We start from the raw sequence: 21477 nt of genomic DNA, 5'->3' as shown, positions 1-21477 counted from the left end.
TTACTGATCCAGAAGGAACTAGAATTTGGCAAAATGTTGATTTAGAAGTAATACATAACAGATGTTGGGAGGATCGTGGTGAAATTCCAAAAGACGTATTTTGGGATTCATGAAGAATACTTCAAAATATTAACTGAGAAATGAGTTGGATAAAGACAGACAGAGGGAGAGAACTTGTCTTTGGCTAAGATCCCAGCTGTAGAAACTGCCAGACACCATAAATTAAAGCCAGTGCTTGGACACGTCTCTGGTTATAGACAGATATCCATTGTGGAGTACCACCAGAGGGATGGACCCCACTTAACTTACTGCCTGTGTTGCTCTGGCTGGCACCAGTTGGAATTTCAAGATTCATTCTCTAACTGAACATGGCAGGGTACACAGTCAAAGGCTCCCACTCCAAACTCAAACTGAGTGCTTGTAGCTGATAAATGAAGGGAGCTTTAAAGGCAGATAAGAAGCAGGGTTTTTGCTTTCTTGTCACAGAGTGCTTGCTGTTTCAGCCGTGTGAAAGCACTCCACTTCAGAGCCTAGCTGAGGAAAACCATAATGGCTATTTTGTGTTAACAGAGAATTTCATGGAATACACGAGCCTTCTCAGTGTTACATGTGATATTTCTCTGTGATACCCATAGTGGGAGTTCACTGAAGAGTGGCATTTTCTGCTCCGGCTGTGATTATGGTATTGTGTGGTGTGGGTGGAAAAGGACATTCAGGAGTCCAGTGATAAATTTGCAAGTTGTTTCCATGGCTACCAAACATTTGTGATCTTGGATATAAATCCTGCAGTCACAAATCTGTTTACCCATGATCTTTATAATCAATGACATTTAGAAACCAATACTATATTTCAGATATTAATTCAGGAAGTATTTACAAGGCACATAACATGAGCCAAGAACCAGGCTCTGAGAGCACAGAGGTGAGCAGAATAGACATAAGTCCTGAACCGCACAATCACCTTCCTGACTGTAGAATAGAATTTAGCAGAATACTTGTCCACTGTGGATTCTGCCTGGTAACACGAATAATAAAAAATAGTAAAAACACATATAATTACATTTGAGCAACAAAATAAAATAGTAGTGGATCATAGCCCAAAGTATAAAATAAATATCCATAGTCCATACGGATATGAATAAATGACTGAATAACTAAACAAGTGGGGAGAATTGGCAAATATCTCATGAATAAGAATTCCAACTAAATTATGTAGCTACTCCACCCTCAAGGAGGTAGAACGTAACACCCCTCTGCTTGAGTATGGGCTGCTCATAGCTACTTCCTTCCAAAGAATACAGTATGGAAAGGGGATAAAAAAAAAAGTAACTTTACAGGGATGAAACCTGACGAACACTACATCAGCCAGGTGATCAAGGTTAACACCAACAAGGATAAGTCATATTGATCATGTGTACCTTTGATATGATGTGATGAAAATGGCACTTTACCTCTGTGGTCTTCCTCCTCCAAACACATCACCCCAATCTAATCACAACAAATTCCCAAATTCCAATGAAGAGACAGTCTACAAAATATTCAGTACTTCCTAAAACTGCCAGGTCATCAAAAACAAGCAAAGTCTGAGAAATTGTCTCCGTCAAAAGGAATCTAAAGACTCATAATGGCTAAATGTTACGTGGAATTACAGATGAGATCTTGAACAAGGAACAAGAAAAAGGGCATTCTCTAAAAACTAAGAAAATATGAATGAAGTATGGACTTCATAAATTAATAATAATGTATTGATACTGGTTCATTAATTGTAACAAATGTACCATGCTGACATAAAATGTTAATAATAGGAGAAACTGGGAACTCTGTGTATTACCTTCACAATTTTTAAATCTGAAAGTGTTCTAAAATGTTTCTTTTTTTAAGAAAAATAATTAGATCAGTATAGTTTCCAAGTTACTTTCCTATCCATCGGCATATTTTAACCTCATGGATTCAATAAAGAATGGACCCCTCTATTGTGCTGAGTGCTCTTTAAGACACACACAAGTTGTCCCTAATCCAAAGATTGTATAATCTAGCACTAAACATGGATAGGAGTATTGGCCTGGCTAGTATTACAATGCCCATTTTATAGGAACTGGGCAGTAGCTTAGAGAGATTGAGATTTGCCAAACCTACGTAACTTTTAAGTCAGAGCAAGAACTCAATAGTAGGTTTATAACTACAGATTGACTTCTTTTTTCCATTAAATTAAATTTACAACTGGAAATAATACTATTTTACTTGAGAGTAAATCCGTCATAACATGGATTTTCAAGACCATGTTAGCATGGATGCCAGTTTATAAAGATAAGAAAATGTCCTTTATTTCATGTCATTGTCCCTTGAGCAACTGAGCACGCTCTGTCAAGTTCAGACCTCCTGGAGTTCTTACCCCTGAAAGTCCTTAATTGATATAAAACAAAAAGACTTGATTTGGGTACTATACTGTATGGTCTGTATATCCCAACCCTTTAATCGAATGACATTCTACCAAGTTGAATTCAGATAGCATAATATACACTCTGGAATTCCTTTGTTTCAAAAGTGCATATGCTTAAATTCCAAGTGCTTACTTACAATGATAGCAAAGCAGAGTAACACAATGGAAACATCACTGGTTTGGAGTTGGAAGACATAGATTCAAATTCTAGCTTGGACATTGTAGAGTTTCATTTTTTGATCAAGTTATATACATTTCCTTTCTGAGTAATAATTTCTTCATATGTAAAATGGAAATAATATCACTTACTTAGAGGTGTTTGAGGTATTAAATAAACGTATGTGTGTGACCACCAGGTACAAAACCTGATGCAAAGTAGGGGTTCGATACACATTATAGTTGGAAACTTGCTAGGGGATGAGGTACATGAGGGAGTGAGGGAGAGCAGAGAAAGAAGAGCAATGAGATAAAGATGAGGAAGTTTTTGTTTGTTTCTTTTTGTTTTAATATTTTATCTGTTTATTTGTCAGAGACAGAGCACAAGCAGGGGGAGCGGCAGGCAGAGGGAGAAGCAGGCTCCCTGCTGAGCAAGAAGCCCGATGCGGGACTCGATCCCAGGACTCTGGGATCATGGCCTGCGCTGAAGGCAGACGCTTCACCGACTGAGCTCCCAGGCGTCCTGAGAAATTTTTATTATAGAATTGCCTAGAGAAATGGTCATCAGACATATAGAATATAAACAAATCTTCACAAAAAGGCAATAATAGAATAATTTGAATTGACATGGATCTTTTGACCCAGTTGGGTCAAGAGGTGTTGAGATTCTCTGAACATTTGAGGCCTGGAAGATAATCCTAAATGCCTGAGCATATTTCTGTCAAAACAAGAGCAAATAATTTCTTCTTCATGTCTGACGACTTGGCAAATCACATAATCCAATGTGCTAATCTGGAGGATGGGCCTTTTTATTAATAGCTCTTGTTCACATGCCAGCTCAATATTCACAACTCTGCCCAAAAGTAGTGCCAGAAGGTTGTACAAGCTCTTTCATTAAGTTAAATGTAATTAAATCCCAGACTTTTTACATTATAAATTGTGCCTCCTTATGTTCCTTAAAACTAAAATGTATAAAGAGGGTAAAATCCCACGTGTCTGGTCCGTAGTGGAAGTCCTCTAACACTGGCTCAGCAGCCTCCAGCTCCCCCTCCTGTGACCCTGTGTGTGAAGGGGCTGGTCAGCAGTGGTATCCGTCTCCTTGCAGAGGATGGAAGAGAACGTTTGCAAAGGCTGTTTCCTCGCCTCTGATTCCCCAGTACTCTTCCCTCTAAAACATTCTCTGACCTTCAGCATTTGCAGCGTAATGTTTGGAATCTGAAATTCTACCCCCTGTTTTTCTGTTTGGAAGTGGCTGCTTTTAATTTAAATGTTGAATTTATTTTCTGTATGCAAGTTTTAGAACCCTAGGCCATGAACATTTTCAAAATAAATCAGCTCAATAATAAACATGCATAATTCCCATTATAGGTAATGATCTGTGTGGCTTAGGGCTGCCAAGTTGAGCCCCAGATCAACCTCCAGAACTGTTTTGGAGGTCTAATATGTATGGAGGCAATACTGGTGCTGATCCCAGCTGCGTGAGGTCAGTGTTTCAGTTTCCCTGACAGCAGCTTCATTGGCAGGACAAAGTGTGCCAGGGTTGCCAAAGCTAACACATCAGGTAGCTGGGTCTCTAAACAGATGTGTTCCCGTTTCCTGTTATTCTCCCTTTGTCTTTCATTGGCAATTTCTCTATGTGCACCCAGCCAAATAGTGGGGCTGACTTGGATGTGCTCAAAGCCCATTACAGTACTTGGCTATCCATGGCTGAACTTGAGAGTGGAGTCTGACACAGAGTTTGAAGTAGTTGGAAACATTTAAGGCTCCTTATTCTGCAGCTGAATTATCAGTTTAATCTTGTCTAGTGTTACCAGGGGAGCAGGGGGCGGGTAGTGGAAATGAACATTACCTGTCATTTGCCTCTCCTTAACTTGATTTTTGCCAAGTCCTAGACTGAGGTTTTAGTCAGTTCATGCACCAAGTAAATGGCTACATCAAAATTACCCGAGATATATGCTAACAATACTGATTTCCTGACCCTACAGCAAACCTATAAAGTCAGACTTTCCGGTAGTGAGATCCTGGAATCTACATATTTTTAACCTTCAGATCAGCAATCAGGTTTGGGGATTCACCAAGAAGGTTTTCTTTCACCCAATGCATTCTAAGGTGTCTCAACTCGGCTCGGGTTATCACTGATCTGAATCCTTCCCATGGCTCAGTCTTGATCTACAGCACAGTTACAGTACCACAGTACTTGAAATATTTGCAGTTTGCTCCAGAACTAATATCGACTCTTGGAGAACGGACAGGACTAAATGGGAAATGGAGGAACCCATCATCAAGCCCCTGTTACGCAGTAGTTACATAGTATGTGAAGTGTTTTCCATGTGTAACATGAGAAAAAATTATTTGCGATTTAAAATTCTCTTCTACCTTCTAAAGAAGGTACACCCCAGTGACTGAAGGGTCTCTTGCAGACTGAAAAGAATGATATGTGGAATGATGTTTGGGGGAAATGGATAAAAGTTAAATTGTACTGCACAAGAAAGGGAGCAAGAGGGAGTGAGTGGAGGCATTAGGTGCAGGAAGGGGGAGACTAGCCTGGAAAAGCAGGCCCTGGGGAATAAGGAGGAAAGAGATCTGAAACGGAGAACTGTGAATGATGAGAGTGCAGACCATGCTGCTCTAACAAAAACATCTCACCATGTAGTGGCATAAATGAGATTGCTTATTCTGCTAGCATTTAATAGTTCAAGGATGAATAGGGTTGGGACTCTAAACTTCTAGTGTTGTTTGTCAATATTCTTTAGACCACAGGAAATGGAAAGGATTGCAAGATGAGCAGCTTTAACTCTGATGGGGCAATTGCACACATCATTGTTCACACCCCATGGGCCTGACTTTGTTCCTTGGTCACACCTGGATGCAAGGGAAGCTAGAATATGCCATCTCTAGCTGGGCAGCCATGTTCTTGGCTAGAACTCAGAGGCTTCTGTTGCTAAAAGGAAGAAAGGCTATATGGATATAGTGACACGCTTAGCAGTCTCTGCCCACTCGGCAAGAGATAGCTAATTGCAAGTTTGGGCGGGAAATGCTATATCCTGTGCTGTGTGAATAGCGGCCTCTAACTTTGCCTCAATATGTTTAGTTAAACAACAACTGGTAGCCACACATCTAGGAAGTGAAAAAGTTGGGATTCCAGCCAAAGGGTGCCTGATTCCAAAGCCCTTGCCCTATAGCCTGGTGCCCACTTCATGTGCTCCACACTCTACCTCCTCTCCTGGAGAAAGGAGCCTCGTTGGGCCCAAGGATGTGGGTTATTTCACTCTATCCTGTTGTACATCTATTCTCCCCTTTTTCTCCCAGGTGACCAAACCATCTACAAAGCATCCCAAAACCACCTTAAGCAAATGGTTTTAGATAGGATAAAGATCCACTATTTAGTTTGGGAACTCAACCTTTTGAAAGCTCCTCCCACCCAGAGATTTGACAGTTAACCTTTAAAACATTTTAATTTAACAAAGTTATAGGGAAAATTGGTAGAAATTTTTCCAGTATCTTTTGACATTCAAATGTGATGAATCATGATGCAGTTATGTGTTGAATTTGTTTCCATAGATAATTAAGAGACACACACATCATGTCACAGAGGTAAGAAAAATCTAAGGTTTTCATGACTTGCAGTTTCCATTAGTTAAAGAACTACTTATAAAATAATGAGCATGCTTCCTAGCATGAATAACTTTGTTTCCGGGTTAACATCCTACCCAAAAGGACATAACATTTCTCTTGACAATCCAGGATGCTCCTGCCCATTAAAAGCTAGTCATTCCATAAGAAGGCAGACTTGTCTTTCCACTGATGTACAAGAATCTTCTATGTACTATTTCCTGTGGTGAATGGAGAAATGTGGGTATTTAATCAAAAGCTGGACACCAAAAGGCATAGACGAAGACTGTAAGGATTTAGAATTATACTCAGTGCCCTGATTCTCAACACAGAATTCTGAAAAAATCCACTCTCAAATGCCTTTCTAAAAAACAGGAAACAATCTCACTAGGGTCAGGAATTAAGGTCGCAGAAGTTATGAGCCACTCTGATAGAAAACTTCCCTCTCCGCTCTGTTTGAAAGTGTTTATGTTTCTCAAAGGACAGATGATTTATTTAGGTGATGTTGGCATCAGCAACACTCTATGTGAGGTCTATGAACACTGATCTCTGAAGAGGGTCCCTAAAAATAATATTTTCATGGTGCAAGTTGGAAATTCCATATTCCATCACATTGTTTGAGATACACAAGATACATCAACATATTAAGGCTCTACAAAAATAATCCCTTAATACTCACCTTTGCTTAATACAGTGTCTCCAAAACTTGTTTGACTGTAGAATCCTAAGGAAAAAAAATACTATAGAATCCTACCTCCCCTCCCAACCTGCCATATATTTTTCCACTTAGCAATCAAAATTATCTTTTTTAAAGCACAAATCAAATATGTCACCCTCCCTTTGCTCAACAATGTCCAATGGCTTCACATCAATTCAGCATGGAAATCACAGCTCTGACCAAGGTCCAGAAAGTCCTATGTGATCTGGTCTCTCACTTCTTTCAATATCTGTCTCACATATGCCTCCATGGGCCACACTGACTGCCTTGCTATGTCTAGAATATGTCAAGCACTCTTTTGCCTTTTAGGGCTCTTCCCCCTGCTATTTTTTTTTTTTTTTTTTTTTGCCTGGACCATTCTTCCTCCAGATACCTCTATGCCTTTCTCACTGACCCTATTCTGATCTCTGTTCAGATACACCACTATCAGAATATTTTTACCATTTTATGTAATAATCTCCTTCTCTATTCTTTAGCCCTTTACCTTATCTTATTTTTCTTCAGAGTACTATTTACTACATGATATTACAGAATTAACAGTTTATTAGCTTATTTCTCCTCTCCTTTACTAGAGTGTAAACTGTGAGCAGAGATCTTTTCTGTTTATTTACCTATTTATCCCCAACAACTATCTCTAACATACAGCAGGTACTCAATAAATAAGTGCTGAATGAATGAATGAATGAATGAATGAATGAATGAATGAATGAATATCTCACAGGACCAGCATCATCCCATGAAATACATTCAGGAATTATTCATTCTCATAATACCAAAACAAAAGGTAGATTTGAATAATTCAAACAATCAACTAAATTCAAACAAGCAGGGAAAGAAAAAGAAAAAAACATAAAACCAGTTATTTGGCTGATAAAACCAATCCAGAAAAAAATGTTTGGGCTAAACTTTTTTATTACATGAAGTTCCAGAACCCTTCCACAAAAATAGCTTTTAATCGCTTTTTGCTGAAATATATGAGGTTCTAATTCCCTAGAGGAACTTTCCTACTTTTTTATAGATGGCAATTTTTCTGCTTACAAAACTGACCTAAAGTTGTGTGAATTATAACCTGGCTTGATCTCCACTGGAGAATATTAAAAAATTCCATGACCTTCAGTGAGAAAAACTGCAGAGTATTTTTCTGGCACTGGAATTCTACTTAGTAGGTGAAATATTGAATTTGGTTACTTTGCAATCCTAGAGGTCTTGCATCAAGAAATCAAGAAATTTTGCATCAGGTGGTCCAGTTTCACATTGTTTGAGTTATGACTCTAATGATCTTATTGTGAACTTAGAGTTCAACTATTATAACCTTTGAAAAATCAGAGAAAAGCAATTAAATAGAGGTGTGTTCCCTCAAATATGTCACAAATTGAGAATGGGGTAGTACTTCCAACCATCATTAACATCATAAAAAATTATTGCCTTAACTTCTTTAAAAGAGTCACTCAGTCTTACTGAAGAATTACCTGCTTGAAAGACAAAATAAAGAAACCAGCATTGAAAGTTACTACTAAATTCCTCCCACAGAAAGCTCTAATTTCTAGCTGCTACTAAAAAAAATGATTACTATACTCTCTTCCTTACTTGGTAATAGCTTAGAAGTTGCTTTTTCAAAAACAAGCTTAGGAAAATTTGATGAAGCAGCTCATTTTTCATAATTATGTAAACTGTACATAGTGAACAGAAAAGAGGAAAAAACTCATGTGGGAGCATGTCATCACCAGCAGAAACCTAGGTATGAATGAGTGCCTTGGATGGACTTGAATCCCAGTCAGCCTAAGGACAGAAAAATAAAAGAGGTTAAAAGGAAACAGAATAAAGCAACAGGATGCTGATTTAGAAGTTTCAACTGAGGCACAGAGAAAGGCTACAAAAGAGCAATGGCTTACAATGGTCCAAGCCTTATTCCAAAAGTTTTTCACACTTTAACTCTCATGATAAAGACATGAGGCAGGAACTTCTGTAAACTCCATTCTATAAATGAGGACACTGAGGCACAGACAGATTAAGTAACTTGTCCAATGTCTCACAGCTATTGTCATGGGTCTCAGATTCCGGTTTAAACCCTGGCATTCTGATTGAGAGCGCCGGCTGAAAATACTGCATTCAAGAGAGAGGTGGCTCAAAGGACTGACCACATGTAGAAATGGAAAAATTGCAGCTGAAAGGTGATTTTGTAACACTAAGAACAAGATCTTATCCACAAAGGAGCAATGAAAGAGAGTGCCAGTGATGAGGAGAACAAAGGCAAGAGAAATGTAGATAAAATTACATTTCCTTACAACTTGCAGCCCATTGACAAATACCTGAGACATGCAGAATGGGACATTCCGCAAGGAATTCACAGCTGCATTAATGTTCAGGCTTTACTAGAGACTAAAAGCAACCTTACTGTGACAGTGGGCAGACCTGACCTCCTGGCTCCTGTAAGTCACCTATAACATACAGAAATCGCCTTAGGGATTTCCATCATCTCTACCCTTCCACTCCCTCCACCATCAACTGATTCATAAAAATATATAATCAGTCGCACCTCACAATAACAAGTGCAGCTCTTTCTGCCGTACTATAGGTAAAGCAACTTTTTGCACTGTAAAACATCTCAAGAATTCTTTCTTGACCACTGCCCTCAATGACCGTGCATCATCAAGAGAGTGCAGGTGAAGAAGACGATTTTGTGAGGAAATTTCTTTGGCAAAATCTACCCTTTGCACCCCAAGCCCCTTTCCTTCAAGAAAGGGTGACAGGTGACTCCAGTGCCCTCAAAACAAGTCTAAGGATTGAGAGGGTTAGAGAGGGGTGTTCAACAAGACCACTCAGAGAACCTCCATTATTAGGGACACAGCAGACTGAGATCTGACCTCTTAGTCTCTGGAAATCTGGAAGGCAGCAGATGGGAGCGTAGGAGCTGCTTTGATGGTGGGGCTAAGGCAAGTTTCCACAGCTTGCCCAAAGTGACTACACCCCCCTCTTAAGGCAAGTCAAAGAATGTGTGATTTTTCTTTTTTTTATGTGAAACAGGATGGGAAGAGAATTGATTTGGAAAATACAGATATCTGTGTCTCTTTTGCTCATGCTGTTTTCCTGGTACTTTACAGCCGTGCTTGCTCTAGTGGCTAGAACAGATGTGCAATGAATATTTAGCCATATTTTATAAATTATTATTATGTTATTATAAAATATTTATTAGAAAATATTCTTTTAGAAGCCATTAATATTTAATATAAATATATTAAATAAACAAAACATTTAATATTTAGTTAATATTTAATAAACAAGTATTTATTACTTATTAATACATATTAATTAGTTAACTAATGAGAAAATGCCAAAGGAGAGCCACTGCAACATCACAGGAGATCCAGCTAGAGATCCAGCAAGAGCCTTCCAAAGTACCCACTCAAATTCTTGTGCAGAGAAAATCCCAGCATTTTAATATAATTTACGTTGAAGTTTCCTTGTAGATGAAGACATTTATGGGTTTCATGTGATCCACTAATTCCACTCCCTGTCCTCCCATTTCATCCTGGATGAGTTAGTCCGCTCCCACCGTCACCCTTGCAGGTAAGAGGTCTGAGGAGGGAGGCAAAGACGCACTGGTCATTTTCCCCAGTGCACCTGGCAGGCTGGGAGAGGAGTGTGAGGAGAGGTTTGACGTCAAATCATCATCCAGGGTTTGATCACCTTTAGAGCACCTGACTCCAATTTCTGAGGCTGCCTTTGCACTTAGAGTGACTGCAGGGCAAAAGCAGAAATTACGGTCATGCTGGAGTCTTGGGAGAGCCATTTCCAGCCTTGTTCGGTGATGTCACACTGACGTCAGTAGCTTGAAATCAGTCATGGTGGGAGAATTTACACCAAGGACACTGTCAGGCAGTACAGATTAGCCACTCTGCTTCTCACCCCAACCAACAACCCAAAGCTAAATATTTAATTTAGCAGAATTCTACCTGTACCACTAGGCACATATAGTTTCACAGGCAGGTACGGCTAATTTTTTCTAAGGTACTGATCAACCCAATCTCCTTCAAACATTTTAGAGAATGGAAAGATGAAGTATTCCTAAGTTGATTCCGTGAAGACAGCAACCGAGAGAACAAAGCCAGACAAAGGAGGGTAAGCAAGCCTATTTCTCTCCTGATCATCAGTGCGAACTATCCTACACCAAATACTAATAGTTTTAATTCTATAATACATAAAAGTGATAATATTCAGTGGGTACCTCCCAAGGATGTACAGCTGGTTCAGTGTTATCAAATCTGTCAATGTAATTTACCACGTAAACAGATTGAAGGAGAAAAGCCATAGGACCTTTTTCACAGACCCAGAAAAAAAGTTAATGAAACCCTCAGTAAATTACGATAATAAAGGGTATGTAAAGAACAGCAACATACGCTGCAGTGAACACCACACTAAATTGGGAAAAATAGAAAACAGATGAAGATGCCCATTATCACCACTTCTATCAAATTAAGACAAGAAATAGAAACTAAGACTATAAGAATTGAGAGTAAAAAATAAATACTATTTGAAGGCAATATTATCACTAACATAGAAAGCCCAAAAGAATCTAGAGACAAGTTATTAGAAATAATGAAAGAAGTTACCAAGGAGGATATTCACTCTTATGCACAAGAAACAGTTAGAAAATTTAATGAAAGAGAAGCTTCACTTTAAAATAGCAACAACAAAAAAATCAAAGATACAGAATTAAACCTGACAAAAGATGTGAGAGATATCTTGGGAAATCTATAGACATCATTGAAAGGCATTAAAGAACTAAATAGATAGAGAGATACACATGTTTATGAGAGGAAGAGCAGATTCTAAAATTAATATGGAAGGCCAAAGGGTGCAGGATATCTCAGACACTACCACATTTCCAGGCTGGCTTTAAAGCTGTAACAATTTTATCTTGGTGGAGGGACAGAAAAATCGATCAGTGAACTATAGATCGCAAGAAACACCCGCTCATATGTGGAACTTTGATATATAAAAGAGGCAGCACACCAAATCATCTGGGGAAAAAGGCTTTTAAACAAATGGAATTAGATGAAGGCTATACATAAGGAAACAGAAGAATAAGGTGTAAGAAAACCTCCCTATAGAATACCAAAAATCAACTGCAAATGCCTCCGTACGTTGGAAATCAGTTCGGTTTTATCTTGTAAAGTAGAGCAGACGCATAGACTACAATCCAGCAGTTCTTCTAGGTACATGTCTAAGAGAATGGCCTGTGTACCTGCGCCTGGAAACCTGGACAAAGACGTTTATAGCAGCCCTGTTGCATAGTAGCGAAAACTTGGAAATAACAAAACTGAAAGAAGAAACGGAAAATAAATTGTGTTACTTTGGTTTGCTGATAGAATAAAGTACTCTACACCAGTCAAAACAAACGAACTACACCTAGATGCAAATATACAGATGAATCCCAGCGATATAATTTTAGGAGGAAAAAACAAGTCACAGAAGTTTATATATAGTCTGACATTTTCGTTTTATAAATTTAAAAATGACTAAAACTTTTTGGTGAAGAGATATGATAGAAATGTGCTGCCAGGAAAGAGGGACAATGGTAAGCACCACATCCGGGATAGTAGTTGCCATGGATGAGAGAGAAAGAAATGGATAAGAGATAGAATCAGCCATTGTCAGTGTCCTAGTTTTATATTTCTGGGGATGGTTTCATAAGGGTCACCCCAGAGAGATGGTTAAAAAAGTCACCTTGAATGGAGCAATAATGAGAGTTGGTCATACATCAACAATCATATTCATCCAGTTCTATAATTCTGAGACCCAGTTAAAATAAGAACCCTATTAAAATAATAACCCCATTAAGTTTGTTACAGGAGGGGGCCACAGAGGCACAGAGGGGTCCCGTAGCTTGATAGCAAGTGGTGGAGCCAAGAGTTTTAATCCAGATGGTCTGGCCCAAGAGCCCATTATCTTAGTCCTATGCTCCGAAACAGGTGGAACTGCTTCCTGTTCACAATACTATCAGCGCCATGTGGAACGTGCAGATATAAAAGAGAAAGTTAAAGAAATACAATAGAGAGTATGAATAGAAGCAGCAATAGTGGAAGCATATATTAACTTTCCATTAACTTAACCCTTGTACGGTAATTACTAGACTCCAGCTAAACACAAAGGGCAACAAAGAACATTTGTAACTTACAAGAAAGAGGGAGACTTGAGATTTGAGCAACACAAGATTTGAGATGAAAAGAATGACACAAGAGAAGACACTGGGACCCAGGAACAGGACTGAGACAGAGTCGGCCACTCCCGACAACTGAGACATTGACAATCCTTAGAAAGAAAGAATTCATGGTTAATATAAAAGCCACAACTGCATCATATAAATTATCCATGTAGGTCATATGTACGACTCAAATGTCAGCTGGAGTCACCCTGTACTCTGATATTTAGTTAAACTTTTATAAAATGCTAGCTTCCCAGGGCGCCTGGGTGGCACAGCGGTTAAGCGTCTGCCTTTGGCTCAGGGCGTGCTCCTGGCGTTATGGGATCAAGCCCCACATCAGGCTCCTCTGCTATAAGCCTGTTTCTTCCTCTCCCACTCCCCCTGCTTGTGTTCCCTCTCTTGCTGGCTGTCTCTATCTCTGTCAAATAAATAAATAAAATCTTTAAAAAAAAAAAAAAAAGCTAGCTTCCCCCTCCCACCAAACACACCAAATTCAGAGGGATTCTTAACAGCTCACACTTCCCATGGTGCCCACATTCTGTATTTCTGCATCCACGAGTTCTCAAACTCACTCACACCCCACTTCCCATGACTGTTCTCTTCTCTCCTGTCTGCACTGACCCACATGGAGAACATACCTCCTTTTATATTATTTCTTCCCAAACTACTCTCATAAGGCATTTCTTTGCCACTTTAGCACAACAACCAATTTAAATTTTGATATTAAACATCATCCTTTGAAAGTCGCTTAGCTGCCGTGCCGCCAGGCGTTCCTCAATGACCGTCCTTCTCCAGAGCCCAGCCAGTGGCTGTGTGCACCCTCACATTGCTGCTTCCTATCTACTCTCCAGTTTCTTCCTTGGCACGGATTCCACTTCGTGTTAACTTCTCACCGAATATTTTAGCTTTCTCTTCCTCCATTATTTCATAGAGGCACCCAAACTCTGTCAAAACCTCCCATCGGGTTATTTCCTAAACAAAGACAATCACTTTCTTAAGGTTTATCCTTGTGCCATCTAATACTTGTACATTGAGCAATAAAGAGCTGCTAACAAGAGCTCCTAGTGCCGTTCCAGCCCTTCCTCAGATCCGCCACTGGGACCACGGACTTCCTGCCCACAGTCCAGCCACTGAACGGATAACATGCAGCACAGAAGAGAACCTTGATCCAGACTTATCAACATTTAAAAAATATTTTTAGTATCACCCTATTAAGTGTGTATGTAAAAGACAATAATGAATAATGATATTGATGATTGAGAAATAGAGAGAAAGAGAGAATGGTCCATTTTGACATCCTAACATTCCTTCCCTTTTCCTGTGGTTGAAGACCCCAATTTTCTTTTAGAAGTGTCTCTCTCTTCCATTACTTGCGGTGTTCCTAGATGGTTCATTCAGGAGACTAAGGATAGACGTGTGACCAAATTAAGAAACTCAGACTCTGACTCCTAGTAATAGAATTGCGAAAATAAAAGTTTGCGTGGGACATGCTTATACTAAAAAATTATTGGTTGTTTATCTGAAGTTGAAGGTCAAATTTAACTGTGTGTCCAGTATTGTTATTTGCTACTTCTGGCAACCATACCGGTATCGAAGTCATAGCTGCGTGACACAGACAGAAGCCTGCTGGAGTCCAGCTGCTCCTCTGTCTGTGACTTTTGGTCTCCAAGATTCGCTAACACTACCCAGGCTCTGTCCTGCTTCAAACCTGGTTATTCAGCTATTCCTCCCATTTTTTTGATTATCCTTAGTCCTGTATCCTTCCACTATATTTCTTTTTCTTTTCTTCTGTTTACTGTTTTGTTGTTTTGTCTCAGGTAGCTAGAGTTGTTTTTTGTAGTTTGTAGCAAAAAAATCCCTAGTTGAAATATGACAGCAGAGACACAACTGGCATACCCCTGCCGGTAACAGCCAGGTTTTCTTGGCCCAAAGAGAATCTCTAAAACGGAAAGTATTGCCACAAAGATCTAAGATAGAAATATTTACTTAAAACATTGACCCTTCTGACTTCTCCAAAACCTCAGATCAGCCAATAGGGGGCTGCGATCCCCACTTGGTAACAACCATCTGGATTAGAGTAGCTGTTCTCCTTACACAGAACACGCCCTTGTTTATTAATATTATCTGTCAGGCCTGGTGGGTGCTGGAGAATGTGATCTGTGGTACACAGAGTGCCTTCATGCTCCCTGGTTCTTCACTGCTGGCCTGACTCGGTTCAGTTTAACTCAATGCATCTTTCCTTAGCACCCAAAGTAGTTGGCCTCCATCTACACCGTCCACACCGTCAAAGAACCTCTTAGTCTAATGAGAGTGACAGACACTTCAAAGGAAAATTTCATATGTAATAATATGAAAAAAATAATGGAGGTAGGTCCAGGGTAGTATGAGAACCAATAAAGATCATTTCATTCAACCTGGGTTATGGGGGAAGGTTCTGGAGAAGACGAAGCCTCACTGAGTTCAGAAGGATAAGGGAGAGAAAATTTCTGACAGGCGAGCAGGTTGAATAAAGGGAAGAAGGCCTGAAACAGTAGTGGAGTTTAAGTACAAAGTTGGTTTTTTGTTTTTCACAATCAGGCAGTTTCTGATGCCACAGCTCCACGGTACCTCTGACAGTCTCTACCTCCTAACTAGATTGTAGCCCCAAGTTCTGTTTTCACTCTCTTTATAAGTGTTCCCTCAATCTTGGTCCACTCCTGCTTGACTAGTGTTTATTTCCATTCTCTGTCTCTCTTGTCACCCTCCACAGAAGTGGGAACCCCCCCACTTGAAGAAAAACTTAGTACCACCTCCAGGCCAATGGCGTCTCAGGGACCCAAGACCACAGTGAGTCAGATTTGTCTTCTTTTTGATCTACCTGCCTCTCTATCTTCAAATTCAGATGAGGATTTTATGATTTCTAGGTAGGTAACAAATCTCTTAAAAAATATCATACACTTTCAGCATTAAGCCTCACAGATCAGAATCAATAAGATAATGTTGCTATAAATTTGTTCCATTTGTTTCTCAACTCTTAGAACCCCCTACTATGATAAAGCTATTCTTAAAAAGTATCACGAGGAGAGAGTTTTGTCTTATTCAGTGCTGTATCCACAGTTCTGCAAATTTTTTGACACACAGATGTTGTTCAACAAATACCTACTTAATTTAATTAATGATATACAATTTGTCATGTATTAAAAATATATATACTTTTTATAGTTCCACTTGCATAACTTTTTAAAATGCAACCAATTCCAATAATCTTTATCAAGCAAATAAAATTCCTGCGATTAGATAGTTTGAATACAGACCATAAACATTCCTTCTTTTTGATAGTTCAGTAAGAATTTGGCATTTAAATCACAGGCTTACCTTAGAAAAGAGTGGGTTGGTAGCAGCCAAAATTATTTCCATCTTTTTGTATGGTATAGGGGGCCAAATGACTCCTGTAACTAAATATTTCTCTTTATTTATTTGTTTTTTTGCCTCACACTACTTTTTATTTGCGACATGATTCATGCAATTCTTCTAAACAATGACATAAAGGAGATTTCCATGTGTATAAATAACTTACATACCTTCCGTAAAGGAAATGCTCAAAGATGCTAGAACAGATTTCTTGCTGCTTCAGTGTCCTCATATCCTACAGAGTTGATGCACAGTATATAAATACTCAAGTCTTACATTAAAAACTCAGGTACTTGACTAACTTTAATAAAGTTTCTCAAACTATATCAATATATTTAAAGTGCATATATATTTTTTAAGAAAGATTATTGTCAATAACTTCTCTATAAAAATAAGTTTGCTGGTGTGGCCCATCTAACTTTACTACTATGAGTATGAACATTTAGCTTTTAATATGTGGTCAGGCTTATTCTACCTTCTCCCAACACTGACACCACCAGAGAATCAAAAGGAGCTGGCAGAGTGCTAACATGTGAGATCAATCCGGTGAACTCATCACCATGCATTCCAGGAGGAGGTACCCCTGTAACCGGATTTGGGAGATAGGGTTTATTCTTCCTTCCCTGATTTGGATAACCAGATGGAATAGGAGGAGGGTCGTGATTCTGATGGGCATTCCCTTGGCATATTCCTGGCTTCTTTCTGGGAAAGGGTGCCACCTTGGAGGAGGCAGGAATATCAATTCTGAAATCTGGTCCACAGGGATTGGGGTTGCCCTCACCCAAATGGGTTCTTCTACTTCCTTGCTAGTTTCTTTGTCTGAAGAAGAGGATCCTGACTGAACATCAGAGGTAACGCTATCAAGGGCCCTGGTAACCTTCGTGGAGATTTCCTCCTTGTTCTTATGGTCATTTTCTTTCTTTCTGTCGTCTTCTTCTTCTTCTTCTTTTTAAGATTTTATTTATTTATCTGAGAGACAGAGAGAGAGAGGACAAGCAGGGGGAACAGCAGAGGGAGAGGGAGAAGCAGGCTTCCCGCTGAGCAAGAATCCAGACGTGGGGCTCGATCCCAAGGTCCCAGGATCATGACCCAAGCGGAAGGGAGATGCTTAACCGATGAGCCACCCAGACGCCCCTCTCATCGTCATTTTCAAAGCTGGCACCAGTGGACGCATTGTTTTTCTCTCCGTCCCTAGCCGACGGTACGCCTCCGGAGGCTCCTCGCACAGAGTGAGCTGCTTTGGCAAACCTAGGTCCATGTACGAGGTGCCCCTGTTCTCACAGGCTTCCAGGACATCAGGATCCACTCTGAAACACTGACACGAATGCATCTGTAGGCCTGTCCTTTTGATGGTTTTTCTGGATACCACTGAGTTTTGTATTTTTCTGGAAGTATAAGAGTCAATTTCTCAGCAGATCTCTCAATTGCCTCTTTTTTCAAGTTACCATGTTTTCCAACTCGCCTTTTAACAAAGAAAACAATAGCAACAATTCCCTTTCCCACCACCGCTGGGGCTCTGGGGGGCGCTGGGGCTGCAGATGTGGCAGCCGCCACCGCACAGTCCCAGGCAGAACCAGGGCGCCGTCTCTGCACAGTGAGCCTGGTCCCAGCCGATGGCTCCGCGCCGTCTAAATATTTCTCTTTAAATCATAAGATTTATCAAGTGGTAAGCTGGGAGTCATTTCGTTGTTATTTATAAGGTATTTCAAGGAGAGAACCAAAAGACATATTAGCACTTTACTGGAAGTTACTTATCCACTTACCTATTGCCTATCTATTTATACCCAATCTTGTTCCAGAAAAGATTGAATGTGGCTTGCAAAATTACATAAAATACTTAGCATAAATAAAAGCAGAGCAAAAGGAAGAAACAAAGGACTTAAGACATAACTAGGAATGATGGTAGAATGTGCGTCATGAAGATCCATATGGCGGCTACAACTCAGTCATAAATCTGGCCCTGAGCATTCTACCAAGTTCACTGGCAAAGGAAACCCGGTCAGTTCCTCAACACACAGGGTTTATAACACAGAAACAGCAGTTTCTCAGGATGAACATGTGGGTTATTGTCCTAGGATCAGACAGGATGTGCTTACTAATGTTCTTCTATTTTACCTCAATATAGGCTGATGATCACAGCAGAGAGCAATTTAGTAAAAGCAGTTCTACAAGGAGGAAATAGCTCCTGGTGACTTGCCTCTCCTTATTTACCTACTTGCTGTAATCAGCATGACTAGCTAAGAATTACAGTATACACAGCGCGCAGTTGCCACAACAGTCCCTTATGCAGAATCCCCCTGTTGCTTTCCAAATTATCATTTTATTTTCCATGCAATATATTTCTAATAAAACACTGAAGCAAAAAATGATCCTGTATCTTTAACAGTGTCATTCAAGAAAAAACAACCAATAATCTTGACTTCCATTACAGGCTTTTTTGTTTGCTGCTGTATAAAGAAAATTATGATCCTTACCATTTAAAAACTCAGAAATATTCTCTCTCATTTCTATTTGCATAAAGTCTGTGGAGTTCAGCACTGTATCAGCCACATTATTTCAAATCTCCTCTGGTCCTTTTAATTATTTACCGCAAAGATGGATAAAGATTATATCATTTGACAAAGTCATGATGACAAGCAAATAGCAGTGTTTTTAAAAAGGAAAAGGTGAGGGGTGCCTGGGTGGCACAGCGGTTAAGCGTCTGCCTTCGGCTCAGGGCGTGATCCCAGCGTTATGGGATCAAGCCCCACATCAGGCTCCTCCACTAAGAGCCTGCTTCTCCCTCTCCCACTCCCCCTGCTTGTGTTCCCTCTCTCGCTGGCTGTCTCTATCTCTGTCAAACAAATAAATAAAATCTTTAAAAAAAAAAAAAGGAAAAGGTGAAATTTTACTTTTTGACATACAATTATTTCACCTTATAAACATAAGGTTAAAAAGAAAATAATTTTAAATCAAATATTGGGTGGTGGGTGGGAATTTTAGATTCCAGGTGAACAAGCATTAATTGCACAATGACTGTAGCTAAGTACCGTACCAAAGGTTTTCACACAAATATCCCAAAGTAAGTGTCCTGGCAACAGCCCTGTGAAGTGGGGGCTATCATTCCTATTTTACAGATAAAGAAGCTGGGGCAGTAATGCTACAGTCAGTAAACTTTTTCTGTAAAGGGACAGAGAGTGATTATTTTAGACATTCTGGAGCATTAGGTCTTTGTCACGACCACTGAGCTCTGCGCTATCATGTGAAAGGCATAGACCATACTTAAAGGAACAGGTGTGGCTGTTTCTAATGAAACTGTAGCCACAAAACAGATCCTGGGGCTATAATTTGCACACCTATGAAAGGTATAGCTTGCTCAAGATCACTCAGGAAATTTGGTTTAAAATTCAGATTTTCTGCTTTGAAGCTCAATGTTTTTTCAAGTCCCTCATTGTTTCTTCAGTACCTAGACACCCACTTTAAAATAACAAGTTATTTGTGGACAACTTTTGACTAGTTGTTTTTAATCTAGCCAAAATAATATCCCAGCAAACTTGTTAGAAAAATGTTTTTAAATATTCAATCAATTATCTACTAATGGTTTTATGTGTATGTTGACAAATACGCTACAAAAATGTTTTTGTTGAGGTCAAAGTTACCCTCTTCTTTTTATTATTGAGAAGAAGAATGGTCTAAAGTCAATGATCTATTTCTACATTTAAAAAAATAGAAAAAGAAGAACAAATTAGGGGCACCTGGGTGGCGCAGTTGTTAAGCATCTGCCTTCGGCTCAGGGCGTGATCCCAGCGTTCTGGGATCGAGTCCCACATCAGGCTCCTCCGCTAGGAGCCTGCTTCTTCCTCTCCCACTCCCCCTGCTTGTGTTCCCTCTCTCGCTGGCTGTCTCTCTCTGTCAAATAAATAAATAAAATCTTAAAAAAAAAAAAGAACAAATTAAACCTCAATCACACATAAGGAAGGAGATTATAAAGATAAGAGTAGGGGTGCCTGGGTGGCTCCATCGGTTAAGAGTCTTGACTTCAGCTCAGGTCATGATCTCAGGGTCCTGGGATTGAGCCTAGTAGGAGGCTGCTTCTCCCTCTGGCCCTCTCTCTCTGAAATAAATAAATAAATAAAATCCTTAAAAGGGGGGGAAAAAGATAAGAATAGAACTCGATGAAATAGAAAACAGAAAAATCAGTGCAGAATATCAATAAAACCAAAATCTGATTGTAGAGAACAATAATGTAGATAGACCTCTAGAGGGGAAATAGGAGAGCTAGATATTTTTACCCTAGTATCACGAATGAAGACACTGAGACTCAGAGCAGAGAATAAATGTTCTCATGGTTATCTACCCATTAAGTGACAGGATCTTAACTCAAACCCAAGTCTGCTGTGTCTAAATTCCATTTTATTTTCAAAATGCCAGCGGTGAATAGACTACCTTGTGCACTGTGGGGTGTTATGGACACACAAGTTTTCCCATCTCTTTTCCCTCGGCCTTAAATATAGGACCAAGCACTAAAAATGGAAGTGGAATACGTTTAGCACCTGAAGTTAGACACACTACCATATTACCATTTATCAGAAAGTAACGTTATTGTTTCTTTCCGGTGTCACAGCATATGGCTGTACAACAGCGAACTCTTGTCAACACTAGTCACACGATGGGCTGGGTGGATGGTTCCCCTGCAGGGCACTTCCATTACCATAGCGGGTGGCTGCTCTGCTTTATTCCTTCATTAAACAAATGTTTACTGAGTGTCTGCTATGTGCTAAGCTCTGGGATAGACTCTGAGGACACAAAGATTAGGAGGAATCGTAGAGTTTTGTGGGAAAAATGAGCAAAGGGACAGGTAATTATAATCGATTATAGTGAGAGCAGAATGACCCGGCAACTCTTACGAGAGAGAATTCTAACTTCGAGAACAAACGAATATCGGGATTTGTCTCTATTGCCTTACCCTACGGGCTT

The 21477-nt window shown here is 39.7% G+C and overlaps 1 protein-coding gene across 8 annotated transcripts in view; it reads left to right on the top strand.

Annotated features, from left to right (window-relative positions):
• EMC2 (ER membrane protein complex subunit 2) overlaps window positions 1–20248 on the top strand; it is a 540022-nt gene extending 519774 nt beyond the window's left edge. For all 8 annotated transcript variants that reach the window (XR_015725757.1, XR_015725760.1, XR_015725759.1 and 5 more), the window contains 2 exons: window positions 10970–11045; window positions 15881–20248. The gene's annotated coding sequence lies outside the window, so the exon portion shown is untranslated. The remainder of the gene's footprint in view (window positions 1–10969; window positions 11046–15880) is intronic.
• The last annotated feature ends 1229 nt before the right edge of the window (window positions 20249–21477 follow it).

This window comes from Ursus americanus, chromosome 9 (assembly GCF_024610735.1).
Source record: "Ursus americanus isolate L20-20 chromosome 9, mUrsAme1.1.p, whole genome shotgun sequence".
NCBI lineage: Eukaryota > Metazoa > Chordata > Mammalia > Carnivora > Ursidae > Ursus > Ursus americanus.
Note: the sequence above shows the minus strand (reverse complement) of the source record. Positions and strands in the feature narration are given on the sequence as shown.